This window comes from Bombus affinis, chromosome 10 (genome assembly GCF_024516045.1).
Source record: "Bombus affinis isolate iyBomAffi1 chromosome 10, iyBomAffi1.2, whole genome shotgun sequence".
Lineage (NCBI taxonomy): Eukaryota > Metazoa > Arthropoda > Insecta > Hymenoptera > Apidae > Bombus > Bombus affinis.
The window spans coordinates 5,287,273-5,300,780 of record NC_066353.1 but is presented as its reverse complement, the minus strand read 5'-3'; the positions used below and the strand labels follow the sequence as shown (position 1 = coordinate 5,300,780).

Sequence of the window (13,508 nt, the reverse complement as noted above, 5' to 3'; positions counted from 1 at the left end):
ATCAGAAAATCGATATTATGTGGTCGTGTGAAAATTCACATTTCCCTAGGAGCTGTATTTTGATAGATTTAAGCTTCTAATGGAGCATTTTAAACGTATAGAGTATACTATGAAGTAGATAGTAGTGCGGATCATTTTATATTCATAGAAAATTTGAATGTATAGAAATGTACAAAATGCTCATGATATGCAAAGATATGCAAAATATTCAAAGTAAACCAATCATCAAAAAGTTTAGAAGGTGAAACAAATTTCTTTAATAACACCTAGATTAATTTTTATTTGTTAACAATCCCATATATAACCATAGCTTTCGCCCGGCGCATATACGCGCCCATACATGCGTTAATAAGATAAGAGGAAATAAAAGACAGATTATCGATAAAATACACTAACACATATGTAATACGTGGATATATTATCACTCAGATTACACATATTATATATTATAAGGGAATATGTATACCACGTATATATGTAGAACGAACATTTCAAACTTGTTTATAGCCCGTGCGCACACATACATGCACGCATACGAACAATTTTTCGAACTATAATTCTATTAATAATTTATAACCATTTATATTTTTATATTTTTATATTTTTATATGATAACCATTTATATTTTTTAAAATATGTTCTTATGGCATACATATTTATTCCACGCTTCATATCTATCCACATCCGTAACTGTAGGTGACATTGTTTTTAACAATTTTGCTATTATTTCATAATTCTTTAATTCATATTTCAAAGTCGTAACAGATGTTTCTTTTTTTTTTTTCAAGTTTTTCCCATATTGGACTTATTTCTAGCAGCCATGCTTGCTTACAAAGCAATTTTATATCCACGCAAGAATATTTTTCAGTAGATTTTATTATGTGGTTTACAATATCCATATTCTCTAATAACTGGTTGCTAAGGTATAATTTGAACATACCAAGTCGAGTAACTTCATTTGGTAATGATAAGTATATTTTCTTTTCAAGAAAAAGTCTGCGTAAAGCTGCATCAATGTCCGTAATAATATATTTACAATAAATATTATTGTTCTGTTATATTAATAATAACAAAGGAATATTCCGCACAACACAATAATTAAGATTAAGATAATGAATAATTATGATATTAAGATATTTTCTACTTAGAAAACATTGAAATAGGGTGATATACATACCACGGGCAATTAGTTGCAGCCAAAAGAACTACATTAGAATTTTCGTTAGATACTAATCCATCCAATCTAGAAAGAAGTTCTGATCTGATTCTCTTTGCAGGTTCAGACAATGTACAGTTTACTCCTTTATTTGTGCCTATCCAGTCAATCTCATCGATAAAAATAATTGTAGGCGAAAAATTATAGGCAAGTTCAAATAAAACCTGTTCAGTTTAACAAATGTATTTATTATTTATTAAATATTATATTCAAAATTCCTTAAATTCATTGTTTCATCACGAACGTAATATCATTTCGTTTTCCAAACAACTATTCTATTTATATATGATTATTATTATATATGATATATTCTAGAATCTCTTCTTCGTAGACAAAGGAAATCAACTTAGACGGATATACTTCTCGGGATCACCTCTCCATTTGCTCACCAATGAGCTGGCCGTTATGTTAAAAAAGGTGCATTGGCATTCTGTTGCGACTGCCTTCGCCAACATCGTCTTCCCTATTTCGTAATTGCTTGTAAACATGTACGGGAATGAAAGAAATACGAGTATCTTACCTGTACCAGGTGGTCCGTATAGCAGAATACCTTTCCAGGGAGAAAATGGGCCTTTGAAAAAGATAAGGTACTTGAGGAGATACACAATGGCCTGCTTAATAGCAGATTTACATTCCTCTAGGCCTACAATGTTGTCCCAATATACATTTAATTTTGTCAGTATGATTTCCTGCGACAATACAAAGATGAAATGGCGCATAATCTCCGTATTAATTTCCGTAAGTGTTATGTAATTCGTTATTTAAAACTTTACTGAAATCAGTATTTACAATACGTATATTAATCGAAAATAACTTACGCATGAAATGTCTTCAATAATCTTTCGTAATTCCAGATTGTCTATATAAAGCTTCTGAGCCTATTTTGATATCTTTGATTGCGTGGATTGTTCCATTAAGATGTTAAATAGCTCCTCTTCTGATGAAGATTCATCGCTTTCATTGGCGAAAATTGATGTCACTGTCATTGCGAGATTAATATCATCCGTAGCATCACCCCTCATCTTCTGTTGTGCATTCCTCCCTTTCACAGACCCAGATACAGACTCACTTCTCGTTTGTTTGCTAACAGATTTGACACGTTTTACTACTTCTTCGAAGATTGAATGATATTGTAATCGATACGTTGAATACGTTGAGAACGTTGAATAGTGTTAAATAATTTAAATTCTTACACTTTGTTCGCATTTGTCATTTCCCTCGTCTTTATTTCCTTTTCAGTTATTTTCTTGCACAATATAGGATATTTTTGGAATTTCATCTTGTAATAATTTTCATATTCTGTAAGAATAATTTCCAAATCGACGTTGTCGCAGACTCGATATTTCCGAGGTAGACGAGCTTCCCGGATTAATACATCGCTAATGTCTACATATCTAAAAAATATAATTTTTAATTCATTGAACAAATTTTATGCTATGAGTACACACTATACGATAATCATCAATTAACTGTTTTATTTCTAGGTAAGACAGACAAAAAGAATGTACTGTTTATTTATTATTATATAAATCCTCGGCGATAATTTTTTGCCTTCTGCTTTTTAATTTCTAATTTTTAAAGTTTGAATTTAAATATATTTTCATTTATAACTAGTTAATCTACGTTATCGATTGAGTTATTCTATAACTACTGAGTTACCGATGTCGATTTTCAAATTTTGGTTCCTTCCCCTCTTTCCGCACTAATTTCTATTTCGATTGGTCACCGATATTATTCGAAAAAATTGCAACTAAGAAGATATCTAAATTGCAATGTACTCACCCATTGCGTTCCAAATAATCACATATAAGGTACAATATGTTCCGATTACGTTCCGAAGTACGACTCTCCTCCTAATGCGACATTTATTTTTTTTATTATTAACAATAATTATTAATAATATAAAGATTTTCATGCAATTTTCTGTTACATTGCGAGTTTAATAAATTTGTTACACATAATTTTGTTATCTACTATCTTGATACGTGCAAAGATAAATCTGAATGATATATAATACAGCGTAAATGGCTATAAATAATTAATTATTGACAATAATTATAAGAATTATCGAAAGAAAAAATCATAGATACTATGTGCGAGTGTAAAATATCACAAAAAATGAACAACAATTGTGAAAAACGCAATATGGCAAATCAATGACAAAACACACTCATGACTGTCATGGAAGTTCCAAAGTCTAAAATCTAGAATATTCCTTACCTCTTTTCGCAAATTATGAGATATCTTATTTGTGGTACCTTGCAGCGATAAATCACCGTTCATTGTGATAGTTTTAAATGTGATAATGATATCCTTGTATTGACTATCGTTTTTCGATAGTTACGAGAATTTTCGTTTATTACTTTGAGACAATCCGTCACTTCCTTTCTCTTATAATGTTTCCCTTCAACTCCGTTGAAAACTGAGCATCAAACAGGAGACGAACGATTTGTTCGCACACATAAGCAGGGTGCGAATATAATGATGGAATAGTCGAATCCCGTCTACTGTATAGTAAGACGGATGCGACATGGAAATAGAAAGAGAAGGCTGTATATAAGCATTTTCTGTCCTTGTTTAATCAGGCATGCACACTAGTGGACACTGACGGCGCTCGTTTACCGTTGTTACACATTTCCGGCACAAGTACGCGGGCATTAGAGAAGAACGGAACGGTCTCTCTCTTTACCCCTATATCGCGTTTTTAGTTCGCTCACGCGCTCTGTACTTATATCTATTACATTTCCACCATAAGCAGCGGCCGTGCAGTGACTTACAAAAGTTTCGAACTCGCGGACGTTTAATCACGTTCCCTACTCCGAAGGGGTAAGTACAAAGTTGCTCGTCTCAGTACTCTTGTTAGAAGTTTTATCATCTCTTTCATTTCGTGGCTACAAGTTTTTCCAGGAAATTCTTATCGTTTTACAAGGGCTGTGGGACACAATGACGTCAGCTATCGATCATATACGCGAATTTGTTGTAAATTAATTAGGAGAATATCTGGAGTTCTTTATCGTTGCCAGCTGTAAAATATTAGAATTTTTCATTTATAATTGTCATATTTTCGACTCTTCCGTTGCCAAGACCATCTTGAAAGATTTTTGGTATGTTCCATCGCCCTTGTTAAAAGTGTGCCCATTGGTTAGCTATATTGATTTTAAAAACCAATACGTATATCAAGTTTATTATCTCACAGAAACAAAGAAATTCGTTTTATTAACGAATTTTCGATGTTTCTTCTCAATTTCCTTTAGCATCGAACGAAGAACATTATTTGATCAAACGTTTCATCGTTCAGATTATATTTCGTTTAAAAAGATTGAAATTGATATTGAGATAAAATCAAAAAGTATCCGTTGTTCTCGAACATTCTAGTATTCCTTCGCCGCTCGGGAGAAAGACAGGTATGAGGAAAGAGGATATTTTTTTTATTAACTTTTTAATATTGATATTTCGACAAATATTGACGTGTGCAGTGAGAAAATCGAGTGAAATTTTGAATAATATCGTTTTAATAATTTGTGAAACGAATTAGTTTGGTTTTTTCCATTTTTATTAGTTTCCGTCAGTGCTGATTGACGCGCCACTCCAGTTTCCATTTCCGTTTCTCGAAATTTCCTACGTCCTTGGTCTTTGGGACTCTTTGCCCAGGTAACTGCATTGCTTCTGGGTACGTCTCACCGTTCGGGTCTCTCGAGCTTTCGGTGTCAGTTGTTACCGTTGAAGGAAGAGAAGCTGGTGACGGATATTATCGAATAAATCGTTTATTCTGGAAAAGTTCGAGTAAGTTCGTTCTGTTTGAATAAATCAAGACATAGATCAATTTTTATCGTATCATCGTGATTCGCCATGTCGTACGTTTGGTTTCGGGATACCATATGTTTTTAATTTGGTACTTTTAATTTGACATTTTACGGCTATAATCGTGACAAGAAGATACTTTCAGTGAGTTATAAATATTTTAAATTATAAATTATAAATATTTGTTATAAATTACAATCATACTACGGGGAAAAGTGAAACATATGTTTTCTTGTGGAACGATTCATGTGATAGTAAATTATTCGAAGCATAATAATGCTTAATTAAACATCTATACGGTAACATTTACGGACGAATATTGGGGTAATATTATCGCGTCGCTTTAATCTGCCATTTAATGATTTGATTGCGGTCTTTGAAATGGCATCACAGATGCTGGTATAATATCACACGAAAAAGGAAGGACCACCAAGTGCACCAGTGCGTTGCAGCCATCGGGGGTGGATTTGACGCCGGTGCCGAGGAGAGGCGCAGAACGTGTTCGATCGACCCGCGAACGCAGCCCGTGCTCATACTGTGACAGAGTTCGTTTCAGTTAGTCTCAGTCGCTGTTTGCCCGTCGACAGCGTATAGTCGCGCCGGCCAACGATTATTTTTTCTTTTTTTGTTTCTCGATAATTCTCTCGCAACACTCGTTCTATACGTACACCATCAGTTTATCGCGCGATCATTGTTCCCGCTTCCCCTACCTTGTCACGTCCTTCAAGGAAGATTTCCCTTCAGTTTTTTGTTGTTTGGGGAAAATTCATCGCTCGGACACATGGATTTATCGACACGACGATTTATCGAGGCATCAGCGTGATGTACTTTTCAAGTTTCATATTTTCTCTATGATACTTTCTAAGGAGAATTTAGAACTCGAAAGATATCAATTTCCAGGAAATTTATGAGACCATCGATAGGTTTGAATTTAATTAACTCTCTTATAATTGGTATTTCAATTTTTCAATTCCTTAAATTTAGCTTTCTTTATGCTGTTGGACGATATAACGCGGGCATTTTATGATATATCCAATATATTCGTATATATAGTTTACTTTATACATTCGATAAATTTCCTTGGTTGGCCGGCCTGCAACTCACATACGGCACTTAATAAAAATTTGTTTCGTTAGAGGTCGGTGTTTGTTCATCTTCGTCATAAAAATGTCATGACGTCATATCATATCACAAGGGTTCTTCTGAAAGCTAGATATTCGATAACAAGATTAATGGTTTTCGGTAGCTTGCAATGTCAAGCTTTGAACTGGCGGGATCGCCTTGCTGTCAAATCGCCATTCAGCAGCGACCATATTCTTTAACTACGTTCAAGACGTATATCACGCTACAGAAACCATCAAAGGAGGATAATTGCAAGTTAGTTGCCTCTTAGAAACGAGACAGTTGGTTGTTACTTGTTATCCGTAGTTGGTAGTTGTTCTCCTTAGTCGCCACATATTATAGAGACGACATTCATAGTCACCAGTTGCCTTCGCTAATAGTTTCTTGTTGTCTGTAGTTAGTTCTCGTCATCGCTATGTATTCCATCAACCACGTAAAATTTAACATATAGGATTTTATTCATTTTTATTCTTTCTGTAGGAAGATTCTTTAAGTAATATGAATTTAAGTAACTATTTTATGATACAATAAGGTGGAAAAACGATTATTTTACGTAACGTAATTTTTTAAAGAACTTTGAATTTAAAGGATTCAGATAGATATCTTAAACGTAATTAAACCCTCCATATCGTAACAAATTAAAAGAAATTGCGCAAGAAAGTACAAATACATTTAATGCATAAAACATATATTTAAAATCCAAATGTAGGCGTTGACGCGTGCGTGCTACATGTTCGAAACGTTCGTTACATCCGCGATAAAATTTGTAACGACGAAGAAGCTTAACATATGGTGTGCTTCAAGACGACAGTAAAAAGTGTTGGCGGATTTTTCGAAATTTCTTCCATTCTTAATAAAAATATATTGTATAAATATAGTAGGATTTTTCAAATTTAAATAGTTATAATGATTTGAAACTTTACAATCGTACGGTTCTGTTTTATCCTTTGAATATACCTGTCATTTTCATATCTCCTTTTAACTAAACTAAATATTTGGAAATCCTATAATTTGTACACTTTTATTTGTGAATAAGATCGATGAAATTAAAGCGTAACTATGCTTTCAATAATGGCTTCGATGTATTGCTCACCATTATGGCGGATTAACGTCTCTAAGTGATCGACCTTAATCACTAAATGGCAGCCGCGATTCAGTGGTAGAGCCTTACACATGACGGACATTGCAAGCGCTTCTAAGACGTCTATTGTGAAACGTTTCCAATAGCATCGGTTACGACGACGGTGAAATCCGAATAGAAATATATATCGCGTATCGCTTCAGCCTGACATGTCTTAAAATAACAATTCACAATTTTTCGTTCTTAAAAAAGAAAAAAAAAAGTCTATAAAAATTATATGCAAATAAAATAGATAAATGGATAAATGGTTGTACAAATTTATAAAACAGATATTACAAATATACGTAAATAAATTACATATTTATAAATTGTTTGTTTAAATATCTGTTTGTTTAAATAAATAAAAGGGATATTTACGACTTACAATGAACTTACAATGAGTCCTGTTTTTAGTTTTAAACAAAGCAAAAACGGATAACAACTTTTTAAAATGTAAAACTCAACGCAACAGTGGTTTTTTTAAATTAATCAATAACGTTCAAAGTTAATTAATTTAGAGTGGTTTGTACATTTTGTATGCTCGCCGTATTTTAACGTTTGATGTGTAACGTTTGATGTAGTACTTGATGCCCGAAAAATCGAAAAATAATTAAATTTGATCGTTTCGTCGAATTTACAAGTGTGTATATTCGTGTGAAATCCTATGTGCTTGTGTATGCTGATGTGAAAGGTGGTAATATATTTTTCTTTTTTCGATTATTGTTGTCAACTTTTGTGTGGAATAAATCAATTCCGTGAATAGAAGTGCAATCAATACAGCTTACTATGAAATGATAGCACAACAACAGTACATATCGCCATTGACGTCAGCTTCACAAAATTTCTCGAGTATCGAGGTCGTCCATTTGGGTTAAGAATTTATTTCCAAAATCCCACAAGCACGAATATCTTATGGAAATCCACTGTATTTCCACAGTAATTTTTAATAATCAGATTCCATATTGTATGCTACGATTCGAGGCAAATCTGCAGCTAATTATTATCTTTGCTGCCTTTAAATACCATAAATAGTCGTCCGTAAATTTTAAAAGATTTTCTGTGCCATACTTATATTGTGTATTTTAGTCTTAAGGTGCGGGTCGTGTTCAATTAATTGAAAGTGATGAAACTGTAATGGGTCACGATAGTCAAATATTAAAAATGGTCTCGTTGGCTACATTTAAAATCTTTACGAGATATATATGCATAGTACGTTGCTACTAGCAACGGGTAGCGACGAGCAATAGAGAACAGTACCTTCCTTATCTCGTCGTGATTATGTACATACCAGTAATGCACAGTACTCGTACTGAATATCTTACAACATCTACATAGATTTTCAGATTTGTTTCGAATATTACCAGCATAACCATGATAGTAGAATTCTGTTACAGTATTAATTCTATAGTGCCGTTATGCATAATACAGCCCTAAAATGTTTCTACAAATATACGAATATTTTCGTCAGCTACTATATTCCAACCATGGCTTATTATGAAAGGAAATATATAACGAAATTACTTGTTTTTTTAGACTAAATTAGTTTAATTTGAATAATTTTAGTAATTGTGTAGGATCGAACAACAACTTATCATTAGCTTCACTCGAGACTTGATTGCACGTAGCAACGTAATTGCGTTGGAACTGAGGGTAGAAAACAATGTCAACCGTTAGACGCGTCCGTCTGGCGAATGTGTAACGCGTGAATAATAGATGGCGGCAATCACTTGAACCCTACTTATAGCTGTCTCGGCTTATATCGTAGCATTCAACCTAGGGTATAACGATAGGGATCATTAGAAGTTCAAAGGCCGGCTGATCAGCCTCATTTTGTTCCATTTTTTAATCAAGCGATGAATCGACAAATTGTACAGATTTCGATGGTTATCACAGTTCTCTGGGAATTTTGAAGCGCGGTTCGTCGAATTTAGTCGGATTGGCTACAGACTCTTTTACGAGCAGCTTGAAACTCGATCTAGTTTCGAGAAAATGAAAAATTCGTTTTATCTCTTTGCTTCCCTGTTCCTTCCTTCCTCTTTTTTTCTTTTTTTTTTTTTTTTGCTTTTTACATTGCGTTAAGACCGGCTAAATAATATTGATTGCCATGGACGTTGGCTGGTTTAAAATCACTGACATCGACGATAACAAAAGTAAGTTTGATGATCATTTATCTGAGCCGGTGTTATTCGACTTGAGCTCTGCACATTTGTTAATATTATTCTAGTAGGGATGAGATACTACAAATTTTAAATAACTTCGATTAAAATTATATTATAAAAATTATATTACATTAACGTTTAGAAGTCAATAAAGTGGAAAGAATTACGCGAGATAATGTAAATATAAATTATATTACATGGAAACAATACGGCTAGGTAATTTGAAACATTCTGGCTAAAATTGCATTCTTTCAAAGTTAGGACGTACAGTATTTACAAAGTAGATTAAGTATCAAATGGGGTACTTAAGAAAATTCATGTTATCATTCTTTAGTAAACATTTTCAGCAATAGCCTTAATAGCCTTCTGCAAAAGCTGCTTTACGTTACGTTAACGTATTCATTATTAATATTAATCATATTGTTCTTATCTCCTAGGGGCATAACAATCCATTTTTATATTGTGTTAAAGCTAAATTTCTATTAGATTGTCGCAAAATTTTCTTTCGTTTTATAAAGAAATGATAGATACAGAAAAAATATCGTACATCTATCATTTCTTTATAAAACGAAAGAAACTTTTGGAACAACCTAATGTTTCTCTACAACGACACTTCTACGATGTTAAAATATTTGATAAAAATATTTGATAAAAATATTAAGAAATTCTAATATTGATTTAAACGTATCGATTTATTTACTTTTCGCTGCCAGAAATTGTTAATTATGATTTCCACTTGAAAGAGTATTTCATATTATGAGGATAAATGATCAAATTCATCTCTAATATACACGTTAGAGAGTCATTTATAGCTGCAATCCTGTTTACCGTTCATATTCCTGGAACTCGATAATTCACTAGGCGATTGCTTTAACCGTGCAGAATACATCCATAAATAATTAATCGCTATTAATATTCCATCGACTTTTGAAAATCCCTGATGTGATCTATTTCACGTGATGAGAATACGTGTAAAGTGAGGTTATTGCTTGATTATCTTTAGTCGAATAAATCGAGTGATTCAAATTATAATGCGGAAGAAAGTCAAAACTATGTATATTATTTTTTTCAATTTTTATGTATCATTTGACGGAAGGAAATTTGGTAAGTAAGGTTCACCTTCTTTAATGTCAATGATTTTGACATATGTTATTAAGCTCCAAATTCTAAGCAATCTTCTATATATATATGTAGTATCTTAATGGGTCTTAGAGGAAAGGACAAGTAATGATGTTTTGATTTAATAAATAATATTCGAAGCAACGAAATGATTACAATGCTGTCGTACGTCTTATTCTCATAGACGGCTTCCGACTTCCCGATTCACACTCTTCGGCTTCTACACTCGCTCGCTCTCGCTTCTCAAGTCACACTCTGCACACCTTTTGCATCCGTCTTCTCCGGCTGCTCAACTAACACTGCCTTTAGCGTCTCTTTGTCTTTTCCCGTCCTATCGGACACGTGTCCCGAAACGCCCGTGGCCAGAGTCACGCAGGCCCTTTCCACGAAACTATCCACTTAAAAAGAACCGACGACACATTGATGTACCCGACGATGCCGCGGCTCTCGCGGCATTGTTTATGGTTCGGCAGATATCTTAGGCCTTCTGTCCACGATACTACATATATAACATACGTATAATAGTCAAAGTTCAACTACCAAGTATACGCAAAGCTTTTATTTTCAATTTATGCGATACACTATGTTTCATGAATTTATTTGCTAACGGTATTGAAACAAATAACGAGCAGAGGACGAACTATCCGTGAACTGTTTTGCCAACGAGTACGCTTCCAATATTTTCTGTTTGAGAAAACACACTTGTTGCTGTTGCAACTCCAAATATTTTTACAGCCGATGCTTTTGCCAGGAATCATCGGCTAACATGTAAAATAGAGAAAAGCCATAGTTGATTGTAATGGAAATTTAGAAAACCTGAAACTCGATATAGAAGGGAAAAATAAAGGAAAGGAAGGGAGAGATAATTGGAAGCTTGGGGCCAGGATTAATTCACTGAAACCGGGCTGCTTGTGTCATCACGAAACAGAATTGCCAGTACGTCATTTCTGTGCTCCCGTCCTCGTAAAAACGGTTTCACTCGTTAAGAAAAAACGAATAGGCGGTGAAGAGAGAAAAAAGCAGACAGAGAGCGCTTTTAAAAAGCTGACGAAGCGTGCGTTGCCACAACGAGACACACGGTGCTATTTGTCGTTTTAAATTGGGCCGCAACTTGTTTTTGAGATCTTTGCTAGAGACATGTGAAAACACGTTGGAAGTATATTTCTTGTTTTTGTGGAATTTAGCTGGAAAATGAAAAATAACGTAAAACATGTACTTACGACTTACAGGGTAATTGAATGTATACACTATAATAACCAGCGATTTAAGGCTTTAAAAGATCGAAAGAAAAGAAAAGAAAAGAAGAAAGATAATATGTTGTGGCAGTCTAACTCGATCTTAGGAAATAGAGAGGGAGGGAGGGGCGGAGGCACAGCTTGTTAATCTGGAAAGAATACAAGCATCAATTTCAAGCACTTATAGAGAATCAAGCGGGCTTGTTAAGGTCGTAAGTTGGACAATTATCCCGTGTTAGGTTCAATCAGCTTAGTTCTACACAAAATTGATCGAATCATGTGAAAACAAATGTATTCTGATTTTTGTCGCAGATATTTCTGGTCTACGCACTCCAGTGCCAACACAGCAGTTATTGAAACAGCTGATTTTCTCCTATTCTAGAGCGACAACATCCCCTGATCTTTTACAACCATGAAGGACCTGTACTCGAAAATACTTGCAAATCTCATCTGCTTGCAGGTTATTTTTGTCTTCCCGTCAGGGGCTGGTAAGTTGATACTGATTAATTATACCATCGAAATTCTATATAATGGCTACAAAAAATATTTGCATCATTACCCTCATTTCCTAACGAAGCGCGTTTTTTTACCAAGTTTTATATTTCATTTGATAGTATCAAATCTCTGTAGTTACACGAAAGTATTAAATGATAGGAAACTTGATATACACGAATTTAATTAATTAATAAGTTAGTCGATATACAGCCATTATTATTTCATGTGAAATATTACAACGTCAAAAACTTAACGTTCTTGTACGTACAGTATTAATCACAAATTGTAAGAATGTTTACTGATAAGCAAAATAGATAATATGGAAAACGCAGACCTATGGAAAGAGAATTCCTGACATTAGACAGGAATACGCGATTGCACGAAATATTTTATGGTATGTCTAACATGGAGAATATATGCGGCGAAGTACGAAAAATTCATCCTGAGATATGTATACGACCTACGCGGTACGGGACGTGTTATAAATGGTTTCCGCCACTCAGCCGTATTTGAATTTGTGAACACGATCGAACAAATGACGCGACAATTATTAATTGCCGTCTCTGCCTTAGTAACGATTCGCGTTGGAACGAGGTCGAATCGTTCCGATTCCACGCTCGATTAACAAATAATTACAGTGGACATCAATTACTTGGATGACCTTCGTCATTTCAGCTTAAAACGATTAATTTGATCAAACCAACCAATTATTTCAATTAATACAATCTGCACTTTAAATTCGCACGTCTTGTGTATACACACCGGGCCAGAGAAAAGTTTTCATTCGTTCGAGTAGAACCTTCGTAGTCCTTGAGGACGCGTGTCGCTTCTCGTGCACCTAAAGTTTCGCTCAAATTAACCGATTTATTTGAATTCGAGCGAGTGAAAACCTCTTTGTCACCGTGAGTTTGTTACTTAATTGATACTCTTAGATGCCCTTTGCTTTCAATCTCTTACATCCATTCTTAATTAGTCAAGTCGTTTGACTTTTGACAAGTATTTTGAAACCATTTTACTAACACCAACCTACTTTTTTACTTGAGATTATCCGCTATTTTTATTCAAATGTATATGTACGTATATACACTTTTGAATTTTAAACGAACCTTCTATTATACCTATATCCTTTAAGTGCCGTTTTAAGTTTCAAGAGACTTTAACTCGGATAGCTCGACTTGGAGTTCTAACGTATACTGTAAAGCACACTTGCGAAGTAAAACAGCAAACACGATATAAAAACT

The 13,508-nt window shown here is 34.1% G+C and overlaps 1 protein-coding gene and 4 long non-coding RNA genes across 9 annotated transcripts in view; 4 read left to right on the top strand and 1 right to left on the bottom strand.

Moving 5' to 3' along the window:
• Positions 1–2,413, top strand: part of LOC126921552 (uncharacterized) — a 63,456-nt gene extending 61,043 nt beyond the window's left edge. For all 4 annotated transcript variants that reach the window (XR_007712374.1, XR_007712372.1, XR_007712373.1 and 1 more), the window contains exons 2-3: positions 1,532–1,954; positions 2,071–2,413. This is a non-coding gene — a long non-coding RNA (uncharacterized LOC126921552). The remainder of the gene's footprint in view (positions 1–1,531; positions 1,955–2,070) is intronic.
• Positions 1–13,508, bottom strand: part of LOC126921537 (omega-amidase NIT2-like) — a 67,250-nt gene that overhangs the window by 37,846 nt on the left and 15,896 nt on the right. The gene's annotated exons all lie outside the window — the stretch shown is intronic.
• On the top strand, positions 260–1,362 carry LOC126921558 (uncharacterized). Its single transcript, XR_007712385.1, has 2 exons — positions 260–692; positions 789–1,362. It is a non-coding gene; the product is annotated as an uncharacterized LOC126921558 (long non-coding RNA).
• The window catches only part of LOC126921551 (uncharacterized), a 31,025-nt gene continuing 21,387 nt past the window's right edge, over positions 3,871–13,508 (top strand). The window contains exon 1 of one of the 2 annotated variants that reach the window (XR_007712369.1): positions 3,871–4,042. This is a non-coding gene — a long non-coding RNA (uncharacterized LOC126921551). Of the gene's footprint in view, positions 4,043–4,686; positions 5,000–13,508 lie in introns of those variants that run through there. The other variant, XR_007712368.1, reaches the window with a different exon arrangement.
• LOC126921563 (uncharacterized) lies at positions 5,928–12,192 on the top strand. Its single transcript, XR_007712392.1, has 2 exons — positions 5,928–9,409; positions 12,085–12,192. It is a non-coding gene; the product is annotated as an uncharacterized LOC126921563 (long non-coding RNA).